Raw genomic sequence first — 18,221 nt, 5'->3', positions numbered from 1 at the left:
CTTCTTCAAATCCACCGAACGAATCAGACAACCAGCCTGCAGATCCCCCCATTCACTCCGAATCGACTACTGCAGAACCTGTACCATCTAATACCATGGAAGTAGAAGAAACTCAGGATACTAAAATTATTCCAGCACCCATAACACCCAGCACCGCACCAGCTGTTTCAACAGTCGTCACATCAGTTTCTACGGTAAGTGATACTGGTTTAGTCTAAGAGACTTGTTCCGTCTCTCAGACCGTACCTTTAGCTGTTCCACCAGAATTCACTCTCAACTTAACATCACGCTCTCGCGGTAGTGACTCCACAAGTGACTCAGATACAGAAATTACTCATAGTGATAAACGCAAACTCAGTAAAGAAAAATTACTCAGTAGTGTATGTAGTAAGGACTTGCGTCCTATACACGATCTTTCTGTCATTCATGCACGCCAAACGCGAGCTTCCACAAAAAAGTTGAAATCAGTGGTTAATTCCGAAAAAGGGGGTACCTAAAATTGTAGTGGCATCATAATACTGCATTGTGGTACTTTTCTTTATTCTTTCTGCAGTGATATTACCTACTATTTATCATGTGTTGTAACGCTCGCTTATATTTCTTGTCTCTCCTCGTTTTATGTTTACGTTCCGTTTAGCGACTGTTAATCTCAATAAGTTCACTTCTTTAGTTAAGCACCATGCCCTAAGTGACTTCATACACCAAGAAGAAATCGATGTTTTGTTCGCTCAGGAAGTCGCAGTCCCGGAATTCCATTACCTACCGAATCATTCTCATGTTACCAGTGTTAGTGAAACAGCTTCAGGAACCGCCATTATTTACCGCAGTGATCTCAATTTTTTGGCACCTTTACAACATCGCAGTGAGCGTATTACCACCGGAGATTTACAAAATATCCGTTTGTGCAGTGTCTATGCTAAATCTGGTTCTTCGTATAAAAGAGAACGAAATAATTTCTTTGCTACTGAACTCCCCCGGCTTTGTATAATGGTCAGTCCCCATGCATTCTTGCCTGGGATTATAACTGCACACTTTCTCCCCTCGATGCTTATCCCCATTTCAGTGATTCGTCTGCTCTCCGTCAACTAATAACAACTTATGACTTAGTGGATGTGTGGCGCCATTTTCATCCTAATGAACCAGGACATACATTCTTCACGTCTGGATCGTCTTCCTCTCGATTGGACAGATTCTATATCAGTAAATCTCTTCTTCATGGGGTTCGAGATGTACAAATTACACCCATCTGCTTTAGTGACCACCTGGCAGGTATAATGACCATTGATCTACCCGTCTCAAAATTTTTAAAACGAAGCGGCTTGTGGTATTTTAATACCTCCATCCTACAGGAACCTGACTACATCCATCTTATTCACCAAGAATGGGCAGATCTTCTACACCGTCATCAATATTACAAAGGATCCCTTATGCATTTCTGGGAACAGAGAGTCAAACCGAAGTTTCGAGTGATTACTCAACAATATTGTCGGAATCGGAATGCTTCATATTGTACTCAGTATCAATATTACACCACTCTCTTAAGAGACTACATGAAAGAACAACTTTAAGGTAGCAATTTGCGACCTCAAATTCAAAAAATTAAAGCCCACCTATTAGCCATGCACAAACGCCGCATCCAAGGTTTCACAACTCGCAGTAAAATACATCAATATGACGACTTAGAAACTCCCGGAATTGTACAAATCAACCAAGAACTCATGCGTGGAAAGCAGAAATTTATATCTCACCTTAAAGATGCCACCGGTCACGTGTATGTAGGTGAGCAAGTAATACATTGTGTCACAAATCATTATAAACAGCTGTATGCTAAGCCTACTTCCTTCTGTGACAGTCCCGAACTTCTCAACTATCTTCCTACAGTCTTACAGAAACAGGATCAAGAATATCTATCTAGTCCATTTACAGTAGAAGAGGTTAAATCAGCCATTGCTTCCGGCCGTCGAGGAAAATCTACGGGGATTGATTCCCTACCTCTAGAATTCTATATAACTTTTATAGATATTTTAGCACCCTTTCTTACGAACCTTTTCAATGAATATAGGCAGACTCTAGTTCTAGGTGAATCTCTTTGCACAGGTGTTACAGTTTTAGTACCTAAACATTCTCGCACTTCCAGTGTTAATGATTTAAGACCTATTTCCCTTCTGTGTACGGATTTAAAAATTTTAACACGCTGTCTTACTGCACGAATAAAAGTGTTTAGTGACAAACTGCTAAGTGCACATCAATATGGAATAGGCCAACAGAACCCGATCTATAAGGCTTTATCAAATCTTAGAGATTTCATTTCCTAAGCAGGACGAATCAACTGCTCCTTCACCCGTTGCTGTTTTAGCCACATATTATTCTCAAGCTTTTGATAGGATTAACCATGACTACTTATTCAAAGTCCTTGAGAAATATGGTTTTGGGTCCTCCTTTATTTCTCTTGTACGAAGAATTTATACGCATAGATTGACAAAAATTAAAGTTAATGGTGGCTTAAGTAACCCAATAAACATTAATAATGGTATTTTGCAAGGAGACCCAATGTCAAGTTTATTATTCAGTTTGTCCCTTGCACCACTTATATACGCGACTGAACGTTTACTCCCTGGTGTGTCTGTCTACAATACCAAACTAACTGTACAAAGTTATATAGATGATTCCCACTATTGTTTACAAAATCCGGCCGACATGAATTGAATACAACGGTTATTAACCTTATATCAACAGGCTTCTGGAGCGCAACTCAATCACAGAAAAACAAAAACATTATGTATTCATCCAGAATACAATGCTTCATATAGCAACTACTATGATACGGTTCAAAGTGTCAAAATACTTGGTGTATGGTGGTACAATAATATCAATCAAACAGTAGAACAGTCACATACTCTTACAGCAAATGAAATCCGAAGTCTTCTTATAACTCATAGACAGCGAAACATGAACATTTTTAGTAGAAACTTATTTCTCAAAACGTCTGTTTTTAGTATTTTCAGCCACATTGCACAGATTTTACCAATGCCAGTTAAAATATCTAACCAGTTAACCAGTCACACTTTGTTTTTCTTATGGCATTCCAAAATCTTACGCGTGGCTAAGAATCAACTCTACCTCCCCTCACGTGAAGGAGGCATAGGCTTTTTGCACATAGAAGCACAGGCACGTGCCCTTCTTATGCACAGAAATTGTAAGCTGGTCTGTGAACACGAGACTTCGATTACGGCTGCTGTTATCAATGTCTGCTTCCACTGTTTAGACCTTCAGGCGCCAGTACACGTGTTTCCTTGGAGCTACAAATTTCCTCATTTACGTGATGTCATACTTGATATGATATACGCCTTGCTAGCAAAAGATCCAATTGAAACTGGTTCGGTCAACAACCTTTACTGGCGCTATGTTCGCTTGTGGGTTACTAGTATACCGACTGTTGTCTTAAAGCACCCGCATAAAAATTGGAATGCTATATGGAAAAACATCAACGCTTCCTTTCTCACCCACCACCAACGTACAACCTGGTATTTCATAGTCAATAATGTATACGAAACATTGGAAAAACTTCACAATATAGGTATTGTCAATAGTAATATATGCCCATACTGCAACAATCTTGATACACTAGCACATAAGTTTCATGCCTGTTCCAACGTACCAATCATTTGGACGTATTTTTGTATTTTAATTAGCAAAATTTGTCGTTTTTCACCTCATAGCTTTACAGTAACAGAACTTATTTTGTGGCCTGCTTTTAATTATTTTCCGACATTTAAAAACAATGCTGTTATCTGGATAACTATACAGACAATTATGTTTCTTGTGCATACTAATCGGCCTTATCATATAGAATTATACAAGCAATATTTGCAATATCAGGCCAGCCTTCTCTCACCTGCACGAAAAAAGAAATTTTTTGCTAACTATTTAACTGTTCTTACAGAGTCTTTGTCCATGTATGTAATGTTATAAAAAAAAACAGAAACATGACAAATCTGTAATACACTTTTATCACATCAGCTCATGATAATGTAGGAATAACTCGTGGTAAATCTACTAATAATAATGTAACCTGCCTGCCCCGTGCAGACACCTATGTATATTTGCATTGTCTTTGTTCATTATGTCAGTTTTTTTCTTCTTCTTTTCGTTTTTTTATTTTACCATATTTTTTACAAATGTATTAATTCACTTTTTTTAATTTTTAATATGTTCATGTACTTTGTTCTTCTCAATAAAGAAGGTTTAAAAAAAGTGGTAGAGCGTTCACCTCTCGTGCTAGGGGTCTTGGGTTCAAACCCTGCTCCCGCCAAGTGAAATTTGTGGTGGACAAACACCGTGTGCGTGGGGTTTCTCGGGATTCTCCCGTTTCCTCCCACTTTCTTCATTCCACCATTTTATTCATCACTCATCATCAACGACTCCTTTAGCCTAACCGGCATAATCGTGGGAAGTAAAACTCAAAAATTTCATTTCATTTCATTTTCTTTTAATATTTTTGCTGTGTAATAAACAAAAATTTCATCTCGTTAACATTCCGATTTTTCCATTTAAAAACAATGTTGGTGTCTGATAGAATCATAAGCAACTAATTGTACTGAAATATCACTCTGTAGCGAATTACCTTTTAATTTTTTCTTGATTAATTTGTCTAGAAGGTATTTGGAACGTTATATAAAATCAGAGAGTAATTTAGTGCCGAGAAACGCAAATCACAACCGCAGCAAAAAAAAAAAAAAATAATAATAATAATAATCTGAAGGTGACCAAGAATGTTCTGTCTCTTTTCGTGGAGGTCTGTGTTCAATTGGCCCTGACACCGTGAGTTGAATACGAATTGAGATAAGACGAAGTTCAGTTGATGGACGAGATGAGGCGATACAGAATTTTCATGAAGGGATAGGAGATGAGACAGAGAACTTTCAATAGAAACATATGTAATTTTCGAGACGAGAGTACCTTCATGACACATTTTCGAGACGAGAATGCCCCAAACCTGGTCTCGTGAGCAACACTAGTAATTATATCCAACATACTACCTGGTTGTGGCTGTTCATATACACCGTGAACGTGCGTAACAACAGATTGGACATGGGACTTTCACAGAGCGTTATAAGGGCTTATTTTCTGTGCGAGTTCAAATTGCTGCTCCGCGTGGCGGAAGATATGACAGGCCTTTGACGGTGTCGTGACTACGCGGAGAATGCAACAGTAGGACGGTTTAAGGACGGTGACGAAACACTCAAAGACGCACCACGTGCCGGAAGACAAACAAATGTTCAAAATAAAGATCATCAGGCAGCAATTGAATCAGAAGACAGACATGTGAGGAACTGGTACTAAAAAATCAGTGTGAGTGGAGAAACCATTCGGCACCACCATCATCAACTTGGGAAGCACTTCAAGTTGGTTTGTTGGGCCCTAATGATTTGATTTTGGGCCAGAAAGCAACGCGATCAGTCATCTCTGTTTCTTTTGGTGTCTCGTCTGAGGAAGGAGCAATTTCTGGAAAGGGTGTCGACATGTGACGGGAAGTGGGTTCTGTACGAAGTTCCACGGCGCCGTCAACGTTGGTTAGCATCCCAGGAAGCAGTTCAAAAACAACCCAAGCCAGCACTACACCAGATAAGGTTCTCCTTTGCATTTTGTGGACTCCTCGCAGCATCGTCCATCAGGAACTGCTACCAGCTTGTCAGAGCATCAAAGCAACTGTGTACTGTCACTCTCTGGGTCCTGCACTTGAAACGCAAAGGTGTCCTCCTGTTACAAGGCAACGCTATGCCCCACGTGGCTAAGATGACCAAGGACACCATTCTACGCCTAGGATGGGAAACACTATTAGCTGCGCCATATTCCACGGACATTGTACCAGCTGATTATCACCTGTTCCATTCCTTGTACAATCACCTTAGAGAACGCCAGTTCAAATCGCTAGTAGAGGTTCAATATGCATTTGATACCTTCTTCGCTTCACATCCCACCAAGTTCGACTGCGATGGAATCCATAGCCTTCCAGAACGTTGGCAGAAGGTCGTCGAGGCTGATGGAGACGATTTTTGATATTCCAGGTACGTCTTAGGTTACATATCAATGATCGAAAGTGTTGGTGAAAAGGCGGCGAAACTTTCTTGGTCACTTTTAAATTAAAAATAATAATAATAATAATAATAATAATAATAATAATAATAATAATAATAATAATAATAATAATAATAATAATAATAATAATTTGGCTTGCCCAAGCTCGTATCAAGTAATTTGTCTGGTGGACAAATACCATGTGCATGGGTTTTCTCGGTGTTCTGCCATTTCCTCTTAGTTTCTTCATTCAACCACTTCAATTATTTCTCATCATCACTGTCTCTCATAGCGTTGGTGCATAACGTGGAACGTTATCTAGATATTTCCTTTCAATTTCACTTAATGTGACATTTAACTTGACATATAAACACAGAAAGGAAAAAGGTCAGTCGTACTATTAATTACAATTATCATGCCAATTATTTAATATAAGGTTAAATTAAAATTTTATTACTATTTCAGCTACAATTAGTCACAATTATCATTCATTCACCAACTTCGAATTGAAAATGAAATAAAATCTTTGAGTTTTACGTCCCACGGTTATGCCGGATAGGCTAAAGGAGACGGTGATGATGAGTAATGAATGAAATGGTGGAATGAAGAAAGTGGAAGGAAACGGGAGAAACGGGGGCACACGGTGTTTGTCCACCAAAAGGTTCACTTGGCGGGGGCTGGGATCGAACCCGGGACCCCAAGCACCAGAGGTGAACGCTCTACCACTAAGCCACCGCGGCCCGTAAAACTTCGAATTGAATTCTAGAACCAAGCTCCTTATAGTATTTCCAAATAAGTGTAGAATGTGACGACCCGACCCGAGTTGACCCGACTGACCCGACCCGACCCGACAATCCGACAGACCCGACCCGAGCTGACCAGACCCGACCCGACCCGTAACCTGACCCATTTGAGAGCACTATTAGAGGGGTACAATTTACAGTAGAATTTATTTTGTATGGTTTAGCATATTTTAAGAATATAATATTTTTTTGAAAACAGAAAAAAACGGGACATCGTACAAATTAGTAGTAAATATTGTATTTATATTATGTTTCAAATTTTACTACAGAATCGCATTACCTACACAACTTAAAATAATGCATTTATATAGTCAATACGTCCTAAAAATTATTATACAAGATAGAAGCTGTTATACAATATAAACGCAATCAGTGAATATACAATATTTAGACAAAAATTATATTCTCAAAATTATTACACATACTACCTCACATGCTCTACATGCCTACAAAAAATCCAGATTTATGAATTTGTTTCCAAATTTCGATTGACTGATTTATTTTTGTTAACCTAAAATGCAAACTAAAAGAAAGCAATATTCATAATTGTTTTTTTCTGAAGCAGAAAAAAAGTGTTTTCGGGGCTGATCTGCAACGTCACAAGAAATTGTGGCTACCCCTTGATATCCATTCTTACTTTTGGTGATAAGATTGCCAGTTAGGAGGATTTAAACATTGCATGTAACATCCGGGGAAGCAGCGATTGGAATAGTAATAAAGATTAGAATGAAATTGTTCCTATAGTATTGTCGGAATAGAAATCAAAAGGAATAAGTCGATCTTATTATCTTTTCAGAACATCTGATATGTAATTAATAATAAAAAACAGGAGAAGAGGGAAAATTTCTGCACACGGGGACAAATTTTAATTAACCGGGACGTATGGTAGGCTTACATACTTATCTGCATGCGGAGTGTCAGTACGGACCCACTACGTAGCAGAGTTGAAACAAAACCTCGTAAATAGTTTGCCAATTTAAGAAAACAATATTAGCGGCAAAATCATCAAAAATCTCTGTACAAATGAGAAACTGAAGACCGTATTTATCGTTATTGTATTTACCAGCAATTGCCCCTTCTTCAAAATTATCGAAACAGATGAATGATCTTTACGTAACAAATGTTGAATCACAAAATTAAATTTACTCTATACATTTACACTTCAGACAAAGGAAATTGCTTTTAAAAGTCATTTTCTACTCTCAGTAAATCTATAAAAATAATTTGCAATAAAATCTAAGTGTTATCAAATTTCTTATGTTAAATAAATAAAAAAACTGCAATACATTAAAAATATCGATAATGTATAATAGAATGGAAATAAGTGTTTGTAAAGGCACTGTTGAAAAATCTCGATGTTCAATGTTTTATTCTGAATTGCACATTCCAAAATACCGATCAGAAGGGCCCTAATAAGAAGTTTGCCCGGTCACCGGCCTAAATCAAAATCATAGCAATATTCCCGGCCAGGCCGGTGAAATACCAGACAGCTATCAACCCTACTCGTAAGTCAAAATGCTGAATGCACCAAAATACTTAACCATGCATTCTATAGTTTCTGCAACATGATTATAATGAAGATGTTCAAATAGAATAAGATATGGTGTTATAACTTTTTATTTAACAGTATATTTTGTAAATTTGTTATATCTTCCACTTATCAATGTCCTGTACGAGATGAAAATAACGGTTTCTGCGCAAGTTAGAAAGAAAAAAATCATTTTTCTCATAAGGATTCAGCTCACGTAAGAAATAATGAATAAGTTTACTAATAAGAGCCGAGGAGTGATAAACTAACTCTGCAATAATGATTGTAAGTATAAATATACATATAAAAACAAAAAGAAAAAATATTTGCATCATCGTTAGAATAAGATCAATGCAGTGAATCACACGGTAGTGTGAACATACCAATCAACACAATAGTGTGTACAAAGTCTCGTTAGAAAAATACTCCATAGTATGTGACACATTTCTTTAATGTTTCTACCATTTAGACATTCCCCCACATTGTTTTCGTTCTGCGCCCATTATTGTGTACAAACGAAAATTGGCACGCACATTTCTGTACAAACGGTGTACAAACGATTGCGACAATTGTGATTAAATTGGACAAGTGCGGGCTACCATTTAGACAGCCCCCAACATTGTTTTCTTTCTGGCGGCGCCATTAATTGAGTACAAACGAATATTTCGCCTGCACATTTCCGAACAAACATTGTACAAAACGATTACGATAATTTGTCGTTAAATTGGACATGGTGGAGGGGCTACCATTTAGACAGCCCCCACATAGTTCTCTTTCTGGCGGCGCCTCTAATTGTGTACAAACGGAACTTTCTTCTACACATTTCTGTACAAACGATGTAGGATTGCGACGATCTGTGATTGAATTAAACATTTGCGGGGCACCATTGGACAGCCCCTAGTTTTTTTTGTTCTGGCGGCGCTCCTAATTGTGTACAAACGAAAATTTTGCCTGCACATTTCTGTACAAACGATTGCGACGATTTTTGGTTGAATTTGAGATGGTGGGAGGGATACGATTTGGTCAATTCCCACTTTGTTTTCGTTCTTGGGACGCCCCTAACTGTACAAACGAAAATTTGGCCTGCACGTTCTGTACCAGCGATTTACAAACGATTGAGACCATTTCCGATTGAGTCTTGAAAGGTCGGAGGGCTAGCTAACTGGACGTGAAAAGCAGTACTGCAAAAATGCATGTAATTCATATTGAGCACGATAGGTGGCAATTTTCATTTTAGATTTTAAAGGGCGGGAGAATTGAATAAACGATAGCTGAATATAGTATTGTATAAGTTCTAGTAACTCAGATTGTGCACGCTCGGGAAATGCCATAGAGGGATTTTCGAATCTCTAGGCCCAAGAGCCGCCTCTATAATAATCAGTGACTGCCATTTCAATAATGTGTTTCATGGTCTTGTGTCCGTGTTCCCATCCTTTCCCTCCCCCTCCAACTGGATTATTGATACTTTTTCTATTCAAAATTTTTGTGCTAGTCTTCTGCCGAATTCTTGAGTTTTGTACTCTCATCGGTTTCGAGTTAGTTAATTATTTAAGTTTAGGATCCCCTTTCTGCATCGAGGTTACTTGAGGCGTAGACTTAAGGTTAGGTTGAAACTCAAACACAGTAATCGTCCAAATTTTGTAAGCTCTATAGTGATCAACGTTGAAATCGGAAATGACCCATTTCTACCACTTCCTGTTGGGGAATCACCTCCATTAAGGAACTCCCTCGAGAGGAACTCCCTGAATCAAAACATTCGCATTCGTCCAAAGTTATCGTGTGAAGTAACGGCCGCTCGTATGTACGTGCTAATATCGATAACTTCAATTAATACTTCATATACCCCAGCCACACACACACACACAAACTAGCATGTGTACACACGAAAGTATACTTGGTAATATCTACACGTTTACGCCGGAAACTAGAAACACACACACGTAGACAGACAGGGAGAGAAAATCTTGTTGTACCTTTATACTGAATACACCATTACTCAGAAAATCAATTAAAAAAGAAAAAAATTGTAAATGAAACTTTCAACGATTGGAACTACTGCCGCGTGTAACATGAGAAATTGTTCCATAATGATTGATTTGTAATATGATGTATATGGGTGTCTTAATGGTACTATAACAAAATACCTTCAAATTGAACACAAAAAAAAAGGAAATTTATTTCTTAAATTTTGCAAAATCGAGGTCGGTGGGCATTATGGAAACAGTCTATAATAACAATAAAAGCAAATAAATATTAATATACTTCACGTTTTCCAGTGGGTGCAAGAAAGCTTCGAATAGTATTTGTTGTCATAATCATTAACGGATATATATATATATATATATATATATATATATATATATATATATATATATATATATATATACATCCTTACGGCATTTTCAAGGATCTATAATTGTATTTTACATTCAAAATTGCAACTGGGTGTTTCTAGCTGCTGTATACGATGGTCCGATCAGCACCCTTGTTCTTCGCGCGCACAGTGATTCGAAGGACTGAAAACGTACTCTGTACACAAACAGGTTATGGTTGCGAACTCGGAAAGCCAGGCACTTCTGCTTGTCAAGGTCAAAAAGTGGGAAAAAATGGATGTGTAGAATGTAAACAGGGTGCAACAGTGACTGATACTTGTAAGAAACTTATACATTTGTAGTTCGTGCACATTCCGCCTGTAGCTACTGTGGCACAACATATATTGTAAATGTATAACAATTGTACACCGCTAGTATGTCTATTGGCGTAAGTGACGACCGAAACTATGTTGTCAGCTCTGACTGCAATTAGGCACTGCTGTGCTGCTTTTGCTTTTCTTTTTTCTCCTTTGTCATTTGTGAGACGCCAAACATGTTATTTCATCTTTCTTCTGAACGGGTTCCTGCGGAGCGAAGTGTTTAAGGCATTGACTACATATTCTTCTTTACGACAGAAATATGATAAATACTTTGAATTATAATACCGTTCTAAAGTTGTTGTGTAAAAAATACGAAAATAAAGCTGTACTTTTAAATGTATATTAGTCGGGGACGTAGCTACTGACAGTGTCGATTAGAGATTCTCTACACTAGAGGACGTAGCCACCCTCAAAATATATATAACTGTATATATATTTGGTCTAGGAATTAATTCGTGCGGTTGGTACGCACACATTGAAGCTGTAGTACAAACACAAAATACATAAATACCTTAAGAAAAATATAGTTCATCGCTAGCCACCACTTTCGCCCATCTGTCAGGGAATGTACGGATTCCGTGGCGAAAGAAGTCCTCATCCTTGGAAACGATCCAGTCAGAGACCCATGTTTCGATATCTTCTGAAGAAGTAAACTTCTGTCCAATCAAATCGTTGTTCATGCAATCGAACAAGTAGTAGTCCGAAGGAGCAACGTCTGGTGAATACGGAGGGTGAGATAAAACTTCCCATCCGACATTTTCTAAATAGGTTTTGACCGGTTTTGCGACATGTGGGCGAGCGTTATCATGTTGAACAATAAGTTTATCATGTCTGTTCTCCCATTCTGGTCGTGTTCTGGCCAGAGCTTGCTTCAAACGCATTAATTGTCGTCGATAACGTTCTCCATTCATAGTTTCACCCGGTTGCAGCAGCTCATAGTACACCACACCTTTCATATCCCACCATATGCACAGCATAACCTTTGCACAGTGAATATCTCGTTTTGGTTGTGATGGACCTTGTTCACCTGGTTTCACCCAGGCCTTTTTTCGTTTAGGGTTCTCGTAATGGATCCACTTCTCATCACCCGTAATAATTCGATGCAGAAACCCCTTTCTGCTCTGTCGTTGAAGCAGCAATTCGCAAATGGTTTTTCGTCTTTAAACGTCTCTGTCTTTCAATTCATGTGGAACCCAATGTGACATCTTTTGAATCATTCCCATGGCTTTCAAGCGTTTGGAGACTGTTGTTTGATCAACGCCTAATGCTGCTACAAGTTGTTCCTGCGTTTGACACGAATCCTGCTCGAGCAATGCTGTCAATTCTTCGTCTTGAAATTTTTTGGCTGTCCAGCTCGCTCTTGGTCTGCCAAGCCATAACACCACTTCTAAACCGTGCAAACAACTTCTGACACGTTCGCTCAGCTAGAGCATGGTCACCATACACTTCCACCAAAATACGATGACTTTCAGTCGCACTTTTCTGCATGTTAAAGTAATGCAGCAGGACACCCCGCAAAAACACTTTATCAGGCACAAATTGCGCCATCTTCACTTAACTACAAACTGGTTTTGTTGACGCTTTAATCCACTGCCCTATACTACGAACGATACGCGATGACAGGGGTTTGCAACACATGTGTGGATACACTTATCTGTGGGACGCTTCGTTCGTTGCGCCATCTCTTGTCCACCCGCACGAATTAATTATTAGACCAAATATATATATATATATATATATATATATATATATATATATATATATATATATATATATATATATATATATATATAATGTCTGTCTCTGTGTGTGATGATGAATAATTTCTTATGCTCTTAAAACTAAAACTACAGCGTGAAGGAATTATTATTAAAATTTTCCCCTATAGCGTTAGTACAACTGTACCTGAAAGCTAGAATACTATGTATCTCCTTTTTATTTTATTTGTTATGGCAACAAAATATTTCTTCCGTTTTCTCATCTTCAAGGAAGTAAAAAAATATTTGTTAAAAAAATAGTTGGCCGAACGAACCAATCATTAAAATTTCCAAAGAATTAGTACAGGAAATACGTTATTTTTAATTTTTGATGACTGAAAAAATATTTGTGAAACTTGAAAACATCTACAGAGTAATGAGGTTTAATACTATCTTCAACAAGATTCTACAGAAAAGGGTCTCAGAATCTTAAATCAATATTTTGAAATACATGTGGCCTAAACAAATATATGCATATTGGAAAAGTGAAATTAACATTTTACCTGTATTATTATTTACATGTCCTTAGAAATGAAACTTTATATTTCTTTAAATATCACGAGCTTTATTTTACACTTGTACTTCTAAACATTTTTTGATCTTTTTTTTATGGTGATGTTCGAAAGAAATAATGATATGTTTATGGGTTTTTGCTATCTTCAAATTTATAAATTTCATAAGATTAGGAAACACAAACACAACACGCACATATACACTCCTCATGTTGGCAGACTATAAAGAAACAAGTTGTACATTTGAACAATCTCTAACAACACTATCACAGTATAAGTCTCCTTGTTTTGGATGCTGCAAATCTTAAAACAATTGTGTCCAGATCGAGGTTTCTGGTGATGTCCTTGTAACTCAGGAAAACAAGATCGGCACGGTGCAGTTAATGTACAACTCCTTTTGAAAAATGCCCTAACAAAGAATGAATTCCTCTCACCTGAAGTAGTTCTATATAAAGGTTGACCGGCTTAAGGGCAGAAATTTAGTAAAGAAAATACTCAAATTTACAAACGTATAATTTCTAATTGCTTTCTTTTTAGTAACTGAAAAAATACTTTTTGCATAACAGCTGTGAGTTCCATTTTATCACAACACATTTCAATTTTTAGACGTCGTGGACCCCGTAGCCAGGTCACGCGGACCCCTGGGGTCCGCGGACTTCAGTATGAAAACCACTGTTCTAGACTCTTTAAAACATACTATCAACAATCATTTAGGATGATTGCTACTAAAGTCATGTTTAAGTAAAAATAATCTGTTATGATCTGTTATAATCTGGTACTCGAGCATTCAAATAAGAAATAACTCAAAAAGTTCCCTGTTCTAGCGCAGTTACCTTCTTTCTCGAAACGAAATTGATAAGAGAAGTAACAGTTCATTAATTTTTTTGTATAGTACAATTCATATCAAAGTATACATGAAATTCTTCTTTACATTGTACAATCCGCGGCAAAAAACCTGCAACATGAGGATGTAAGTTTATTGTGAAACTACGCCTAACAGCACAGGAAATGAACATAACGTCTAAGTGGATAGAATCACACCAGGATAAACCTTGGCCTCCTCCCGTGCACACTTATTTTGGAGCAAAAGACTTCGTCATTTCACAATAAACTTATATGCTCATGTTGCAGGTTTTTTGCCGCGGATTGTACAAATAAGAATTCGAGATCAGTTTCTCCCGTAGGTACTAAAATGTTTAAGTTAAGGACTAATTATTTAAAGAGCTATTTACTTACTTCTATTGAAGATATCTCTTATTCAAAATGAAACTACATTAACAATTTGTTACTTTTGTGGGCTACCCCGCAGCCTCATGGGTACAGCGCTGGTTTCGGGTTCAAATCGTACTGGGAGTCCTCGGATTCAAACCGATAGTGATTTGGATGTTACTTTAAGCTATAGGTCCCGTTTCTTTATAGCCTCCCTGCTGAAGAGAGACGCTAAACTCCCCAACGCACCCTGTTTTAAGTCAAAGGTGAAATTTCAAATTTATAAAGCATTATACATATTATCATATAATAAGGTTCAATTTTTAATTGAACATTCTGTTTTTCCTATAAGTGCAACTACTACCTCCGTTTAGTCCGCTGCATTTTTTGTTTACATACCAGAAGATGGCCAGGTATTCATTTACAAAATAGTAACTTTGCATGATTAGGCTTACGTCTAATGATCTGCTTGAACATTTGATTCTGGCACCAAAAATTGGCAACAATTATTAAATTATTTTAATATAAGTATCTAATTATTTACCCCCGATAAAGATTAAGTGAATCGAACTTATCTTTAGTTTAAATATATATTATTCTAAATTATTTAACAAATAGTCAAGTTGCTGCTACACTACAATTCTCATTCTTCAAGGGAACTTCGGTGCATCTTCAGAAAACAGCATCGACCAACTTTCAATTACAACCATGTTCAACTCACAACACAAGAGTAAATACAATTCAGAAAAGGAAACTTTTCTTACTCCGTTATCACGTGACATAAAACGTAGTCAAAATCCCCCACTCCTCTCTCTCTTCACGTCCAATATACACAAAACAAACAAATACACCTGTGTGATATATTAGAGCGAAGCAGTTCCGACCCCCTGTTGAGGGATGCTGTCTTTTCAATCTCTCGCATATTAACCGAAAGCCAATGACTCACAGCAAAATAATGTTTTCAGTTGCAAATTCCAAAAAGAACAGGGAGAAGTAAACCCTTCGTCCGCAGATTAAGGTAAAAGTGTGTTGTTTCTGAACACAAATACATGTTTACCGATAGAATAACCATAAATTATTTTTCTCCTGCAGCGAAGGTCGTTTGCACATGGAGCATTATATATATATATATATACAGACTCACCCTCAAATAAATATTAACAATTCAAGGAGGCGTAGCGCATAAATAGGCCAATACTTTAAATGAGGATAATAAAAGTAAATTTGAATACATATGGAAATACAATTTCTTCCAACATTTCAGTCAGTGTTCGAATTAAACTTTCGAACGAGAGGGGGATGCTTATGTATTGTTGCTGTAAATGTAGAAGGCGAAAATTTATGTTACTTCTGTGATACCAGCCGGACATGAACTTTTACCAAAGGGGAATTTCCCCTGCATCCCCCGTTAATTCGAACTATGATTTTAGTTAGGGGCTGCAAAAAAATTAGGGGGGCTGAGCCCGCCCTAGACCCCCCGTAACTACGGGCCTGCGTAGCTGATCTGTAGTCACCAATCATGGCAATAAGAATATTTTCAGAATTCGCATAGAATGCATTTCTCGAAATTAGCTTATTGACAAAAGTATTTTATGGTTCTTGCAAACATCTCGAAAGTCTTATCATCAAGAAAAAATATTTAGCTCCGTATTTGGCAAGAGGTTTGTTTTATGCTGAACCACACTGGTGCGTATACCTTTACTACGAACTTTACGAGAGTTTAGAGCTCCTCTGAAGAATTTGGCGTTGATATATATAGACTCGAAAGTCTGCAAGCCATTGTTAACCAGCTAGTATCAGTAAGTTTCCTAGATTTCTTATCTGCTTGGTTTTTATCACAGCCTCATCTTATGACAGATTGACATATTCCATACAAATATCTTTGATCATAACTGAGATGACGCACGTTTAGGCATGTTGGGAGTTCTGAAGAAATCTTTCCGAAGCTGCACACTGGATACGTCTCACGTTCACCAATGATCTAACAATCTCTTTTCTTTGTCCAAGTTACATCAATACCACCGATTACCATTTTTCTACTTATCGTTTGGTCTGATAAAACACTCTTTCCGATTCAGGCATTTTGAGTGTCCACTACAACGACACACTGTAAAATCTAAACACTTGCAAGCTGCTAAATCGAATGGTTTATTGCCCTGCTTCTTGAATTTTTGCAATTTATTTCTTCTTTCATGCTCTCTCTTACTGCCAATTTAAAACATATTTTCAGTTTCCTGTGGTAACTGTTGATCACTATTGATACACGGCCGAAAGAAACAACATGAATTGAAACACGTTACCAAATGTCTTCCAACACTGTCACGAGTTTCTTGTTGGAAATTCCCATACAGTAGGTTTAAGACAATGATCACGTATTAACGAGTAATTGCGATCACATGTATACGCGCATCCATTACAACTGAAGGCTTTTCTAATTTTCTACCTCTCAAAATATTCTTTGACACACAATTGACTTATTTTCAAACTGTTGCACAAACAATGCACTTTATCTAATTCAGAAATTTCAAATGGCATATTATTATGTACTTTCTAAAAAACGAATTTCATAATCATATGTAGAATGTCTTCCAAACTATTCAACTACTTCGTGAGTACGATATATTTTCACTTTATTTGGAAAACATGAATATTCTGAAATTAGTTTCTCTAGATATTCACGATTATTGTCTTTTTCTCTCAGAGTGACTTACTCATAGGTAAATACGCGTCTACTAATCATCGTTACGTACACTATGCTGTATAAGTAATGTTGCTATGTATATAAAACGATTGCGCATGCGTACAAATTTTCAACAAAGATACATGCGTGGTACAATGTCTGTTTGCAAATGTGTATATTTTGACTATTTGCTTGTTTTCATATGGGTTCCATTCATATAGAAATCTTACTGCGAAAATATTTCACTTACAAAGTCATAGCCAGGCCGTAACAGTTGAAATATAATACTCCCATAAAGAACATGAAAATTGTACATGTATAAAAATATATGACTTCTTATCACGAATATTGTGTATTTGCTAGTATACTTCCAGATTAACTTCTACGTGTCTTCTTGTGATAGAATACTAAATGCTCACGAGTCCAACTCATTTTTGCTTTTCAAAATACTACTGTGATCACTATAATTTTGCAAATTGTAAAAATTTCCTGGTCACATTGAAGCTCTGTTCGGTATCCAATTAACTAAAGGTAGTTGGAGAGAATGAACGTCAATACTTGTTTCTTACACGAAAAAGTTATACTTTTAGTAATGTACTAAACACCTGTTCTAAAATGAAAATATTCCCAACATTTAACACGATTTACCGAAAGATTGTGAAACTGTTTTTCCTTCCCTAAGTGTCTCGCTCTACGGAACAATTTTACAATCATGGGTTTTCTGTTTTGATACCCTGATAGTTAAATGTACCTAAGTACATTCTCCGTTTCTTATGTGCAAGAACGTTTTAGAGATAAGACTATTTACAATTACACTTCTTCACGTTTGAATATTTTCTTAAAACGATTTAAATATAATAAACAATAAATATAATGCATGTATGTGTAATAACACCCCACATCTTGTAATACATGAAAATTCCAAAGGAAATAATTATTACACTCACAATACTATTATACAT

Source organism: Thermobia domestica, chromosome 4 (assembly GCF_964235325.1).
Source record: "Thermobia domestica chromosome 4, izTheDome1.hap1.1, whole genome shotgun sequence".
Taxonomy (NCBI): Eukaryota; Metazoa; Arthropoda; class Insecta; order Zygentoma; family Lepismatidae; genus Thermobia; species Thermobia domestica.
This window is presented reverse-complemented; position numbering follows the sequence as displayed.